Source organism: Gavialis gangeticus, unplaced genomic scaffold (genome assembly GCF_001723915.1).
Source record: "Gavialis gangeticus isolate Ggan-Ray unplaced genomic scaffold, GavGan_comp1, whole genome shotgun sequence".
NCBI classification, from domain to species: Eukaryota; Metazoa; Chordata; order Crocodylia; family Gavialidae; genus Gavialis; species Gavialis gangeticus.
The window spans coordinates 27530258-27535712 of record NW_017729033.1 but is presented as its reverse complement, the minus strand read 5'-3'; the positions used below and the strand labels follow the sequence as shown (position 1 = coordinate 27535712).

At 38.0% G+C, this 5455-nt stretch overlaps 1 long non-coding RNA gene across 1 annotated transcript in view; it reads right to left on the bottom strand.

The window, feature by feature from the left end:
• Window positions 1–2634: 2634 nt before the first annotated feature.
• LOC109303967 overlaps window positions 2635–5455 on the bottom strand; it is a 50745-nt gene continuing 47924 nt past the window's right edge. Inside the window, exons 6-7 of the long non-coding RNA XR_002099270.1 lie at window positions 3799–4008; window positions 2635–2823 (exon numbers count right to left, since the gene is read on the bottom strand). This is a non-coding gene — a long non-coding RNA (uncharacterized LOC109303967). The remainder of the gene's footprint in view (window positions 2824–3798; window positions 4009–5455) is intronic.

Below are 5455 nucleotides of genomic sequence, written 5' to 3'. Positions count from 1 at the left end.
GATCTGAGGGAACGTTTGTTCACCAGAGCGCCCCAAGGGATGGCAAGGTCTAAAGGTTATGAACTCCTGCAAGACCATTCAGGCTGGACATAAGAAAGAATTTCTTTACTGTCTGAGCTCCCAAGGTCTGGAATAGCCTGCCTTCGGAGGTGATTCAAGCACCTACTTTTAATGCCTTCAAGAGAAAATTGGATGTTTATCTTGCTGGGATCCTATGACCTCAGATGACTTCCTGCCCTTTGGGCAGGGGGCTGGACTCAATGATCTTCTGAGGTCCCTTCCAGCCCTAATGTCTATGAAATCTAGTTGGTTTCAGATGCTCTGCTAGTGCACCTTGTTCACGTGCTTAGGGCATACTAATCATTGATAGGGGTGTGTTTACTTTACTTTGACCTAAGTTAGCTTGATAGGGATGTGTTCACTTCACTCTGCACTTTGAGGCATAGATGACCTTCAAGAACTGCCTGGGCCTGCTTTACTTAATCAATCCCCTTCCATTGTTGTGGCCTTGGGCAGTGGTGGTACATTGTTCTATCTTACTTTTTGTCTGTGACGCACACAATAGTTTCTCTTGAGGTCTGAAATGAGTTAGACTAATCCAAAGTTATTGTACTTAGTATGAAGGCAATTATATGAAATATAATGTGATATAGGAAATCAGATCCAATGGGTTTGGGTTTTTTTTTTTTGTCTTTTCTGGCCTTAAGCTCCACGATTCTCTGAAAATAATTTGTATATGGTTTAGAGTAAAATGTCAAAACTAAACTTTTAATTTAGTTCAAAATACCATGCTTGTTTCTTAAACCCAAATGATAACCTTGACCCTTGATGAATAGTGAGACTTATGTTGTTTGCTTTTTTAAGGCATCTTTCATACAGAAAAAATTCCAAAGCATTTCAGACAGAGTCCCTGTCTCTCTTTGTCTCTCTGTATATGAGGATCACTCACCCAGTTTGGAAATGAAGCTCCCGATGAGCAGCAACATACTACCATTCTATAAATCCTGTCTACCTGCTTTTAGTTTTAGAAGAGCGCTGTGTTATGTACTGGTTTTCTTAACACTTTATTTGTGTCTGTTAAATGGATAGGTTCATTGTGGGTTTAATCCCAGAACTGATTAATGTGTGTTGACAGATCATTCTGTCAGGTCTTTCTTTGAGTATGTTAGCACAATACTGTATTGCGCATGGGCAGAGTTAAGGTTGAATAGCAATTCATTTAGAAATCCCTACATTTATGAGTTTGTGACTTACAACTTATCCTGAATTTTTAGAACCATCTAGCTCAGTGGTTCTCAACCCGTGGCCCGCGGGCTGCATGCAGCCCAATCAGTACATCGCTGCAGCCCATGTGACATCTGGTTAAACAAAAAGTAAAGACATTTGACAGTGTGGAAATGAGAGAGATTACAGTATATTGATTTGTATTGCATTACTGTTAGATAACGCACACAAAGCATGTTTTACATGGATACACAGGAAGTAAGTTGTGTGGGTGCAGCCCACATAACACGTTGACAGCTGTAAGTGTGGCCCACTATGGCAAATAGGTTGAGCACCACTGATTCTAACTAGAAGCAGCTGTTTATTTAAAATATTATTATTCATACTTGTATAAAACATTACATAATATTTAATTTTAATTCTCGCTCTTTTGTTGTACTTTATGCTGTTTAATAAGTATAATTAAGAGCCATCTTCTGAAACTCCAAATAAATAGGTTTTCTTAGAGGTCCATTGATTTTTTTCACCTGCTTCTTCCCCTTTACCTCCCCTTAAGATCCCACTCATAACACATCCCTCCTTCCTGGCTGGGCTGTTCTCTTCTTTCTCCTTCTGTGAAATAACAAGATGAGACACTGTAGAGCAATAGGGAAATTAATACTTACTTAAAGATCCAAAAAAACACAGCTATTATGCATTGGTTTATAAAATATTTTTTTACAAAGATTGTAATTATGTTTTAGAGCCTAGGGTTTAAACATACACAACTGCATTCTATTCCAGTATCTTTTTTTTGTTATTATTACGTATGGTATTAAAAATGCTTCAAAAACAATGAATTAATGATACAGTTTGCAAATTTTGTCAGCCTTTGTGCCCCTCAGTAAGTGGCATGCAGGCTAGGGACAGAAATTATACATAAACTACTATAAGTGATCAGAAAATGGTTCAAACCTGTAATGCAACAGAAGTTCAGGGTGTTTGTATACATACATTTGTCTGTTCTGATGCGCTGGAGAGTCAGTGCATCAGAGCAGACTCCATTAATCAAGTCTATTCTGCATGCAAGCTGGTGTGCCCGGCACTGCATTGCATGTATATGTATAAACGGCAAAATGTGCATCAGTACTGAGAAAATGGTAGCAGTGTGCTTTTGAACTAAAACACCTTTGATGTGTTTTAATTCAAAAGCACACCACTGCCATTTTCTCAACTGACGTGCATTTCGCCATTTATACAAACGCATGGGCCTTCATCACACAGTGCTGCAGTGCAAGCACGTGTGCAAATGCCCCCAGTGCCCATAAATCACTTTCAAAATGGCCCAAACCGGTTTAAGATAAATCTAGATGGATGTAGTATCAGACTTAACTGATTAAATTGGTTTATTGAACAGTTGTCCTCCCCAGATCTCCTCCAGATTCAAGTTAACTAACAGTCCCCCAGCAGCATCCCAGGATGCTTTGCACTTCCCCTTCAAACCCCTCCTCGCAGGGTGGGCTAGCTCTTGGCCCAAGCTGCTGCTCCAGCCAAGCAGGGAAGTATGCTGTAGTGTCTCTGGCTTCTGTCCTGGGTCACTGCAGGTGTGTGGCTGCATTTCTGGAATCAAAAGTGAATGTCTGTTCATTTGCTTATTGGTTCAATCTACACAGCTTAGCCTAACCCATGAAGACTGAACTGATTCAGCCTCAGGCTTTTTGACTGTCTGTACTTAGCCACAGAGCCTTGGACCTTAAACTTCCCTTTCATTTGTGAAATGGACTATTAAACAGGACAGAACAGATTGTTCCCAAGAAAGGCATCAAAGTTCTAACTTGTCAGTAACTGGAGACAAAAGATCCTTGGTTTTTTTTTTAAATGTTATCTCATGTGAAATTGGAGAATCAGTGTTCACAAGAGACTGTCTCTGCACAAAGTGCCTAGTCCTATCATGTTCTTTCACTATTAATGCCTGGAGTTGGATCAGGGCCACTAGTTTACAATAGTGTTTATAACAGCTCGCTTATAAGGGAGATCCATCGCTCATAGAAATTTCTGATCACCCAGTCTGCTCTCTATCAAGCCTAGAAGTAGACTGGGTACCCTTTGGAACTCCTCATTGTCATACCATAGTGACATGAAATGCCCTTCTTCCCTAGGAACAGAGCACTCTGGAAAGCTTTGTCATAATTTGAGAAGGGAACGCTATCAAAAGTATCGTATGAGTTAAGTTGCTGTCTGCAGAGATTATTTTACCCTCTTTGGGCCCAGAGTGGCCTTTAATAAGTAGAAAACTAGATTTCTTTCTCTGGTAAATATAGAATCAGTGTATTTTACTTAAAATAGTTTTCTGATCTTTTAAATAAAATAGATTTCTTCAGGTAGAGGATGGATAGATCTTTGAAGTAAATTAAATGTAAATGTAAACCCTGGATCAGATTTTATTAATTGGGTTTTATGAACCCAATTCAATTTTATTCATTGGATTTTACCGTTCCTGACTGTATATTTAAATTAAAATCCCTTCCCGGCATTGAGTGTTTGTCATTCATGACAATTCGTTTTCCTTTTATTTTGAGTTAAAAATTATACTACCTTAAGTAACCAAGTTTATGCTTGGGCACTGTATTCTGTCCTTTCAAACTTTGAAGGAAAGTCATTTTGCTGTATATGGTCCTGTAGTAGTCATAAAGGCATTTTCAGTAACACTCCATACATGCGTAGAACTGTTTGAAGTTCAGCTGAGTTAGAATGGATGTTTCTCCAACTGTGAGGCTGGTCTCCCAGGGGAGATTCTTCTTTTTCCTGTGGGGAAGGGAGGAGATTATTGGAGAAACTGCAGGAAAAATTGGGAAGTGAGGAGGGGAGACAGGTTTTATTTGCTTAGGACAGGGATAGACTATCAGTTGATGGTTGGTTGAAAAGTACTGAATAGATGATCAATTTATGTGTTGTGTATACAGCAAAAATAGTCTATGTGAAATAAAATCTTAACGAGCTGCCTTGTATGGAGTATTAAATGTGCTGTTTTCTCCTAATATATATAGAAAAAACCTTTGGCTATTATGATCACCAGTGGACACACAAGTGGAAGTGCACCATACAGAAGTAATGTCCCTACACGTAAAAAAAAATTCTATATATCTATATATCTATATCGATATCTCGATATTGATATCGATCATGTTGTAGGGATATATATATTTCATGTAGGGACTTTACTTCTGTATGCTGCACTTCATGTTAGAAAATATTAGAATAGTGTCTCTTTAGTTTATGAATGTAATGGAACTTTTTATGCAATTTATTGAAATCTTCAAATGTAGCAAACTAAAGTTTGCCATTTTAAAATAAGGACTTAGTAGCTAAATAAGGAACTTTTTCAGAGACGTTCAGAGATGCCCAGACATGCATTCGTGTACCTGGTTTTTAGGCACCCATGTTTGAAAACTTTTGGCTGAAGTACTTGTCAGTCCTAGGACACATGGAAGAGTTGATAATAGAAATCAAAACCTTCTGACTCCAGAGCTTTGCCTTTGATTATTCACTATTAGTTCACCCATCCTCCAGTGAGGTGATAAGATGTTATATTCAGATATGTCTATTCTGGGCTTCTCTCCCCTCACAGGCCTTGATTCTGCTTTTTAACATTCTGGTATGCACTCTGACTGTCCACATAAAATAAGCTATAGCCCTTGTAGCTCTATAATAAATGATAATAAAGATTTTTGTTGATGTGATCCTTGTTTTAGAAGTCCAGTCCTGAATATAAACTCAATGTCCACTTGTGATCATAATAGCCAAAGGTTATATTTTTCTTATGAATTGAGACCAGTGGAATTGTACATCACTTTTGACTTGTGATTTATTTTTCCCCTGGTATCTGTAATCTCAACAATTTTACAAAATATGCTTTAGAATGAGCCTAATACAATATCCATTTCAACTTGTAGCTGAGACTTTGCATGCATACAGTTGAAGTCCTTTTCAATGTTCTACATGCATCCATCTTTGATAAGTAGTTACAAGTCTGATATCAAGCAGTAGATGTTTGTCTAGTAGACAGATCATCACAAGTAAATTTATAGGTCCATCTGCATGGTGAAACAACTTGTGTCATTACATTTAATTGCATCTTACCTGGATTCTGTTGGGTATACTTAAAAGTTCCCTTATAAATTGCAATGCCATTAAGTCACAAACTACAGGCTAGTTAGTCTTACCTCAATTCTGGGCAAGCTTTTTGAGAAAA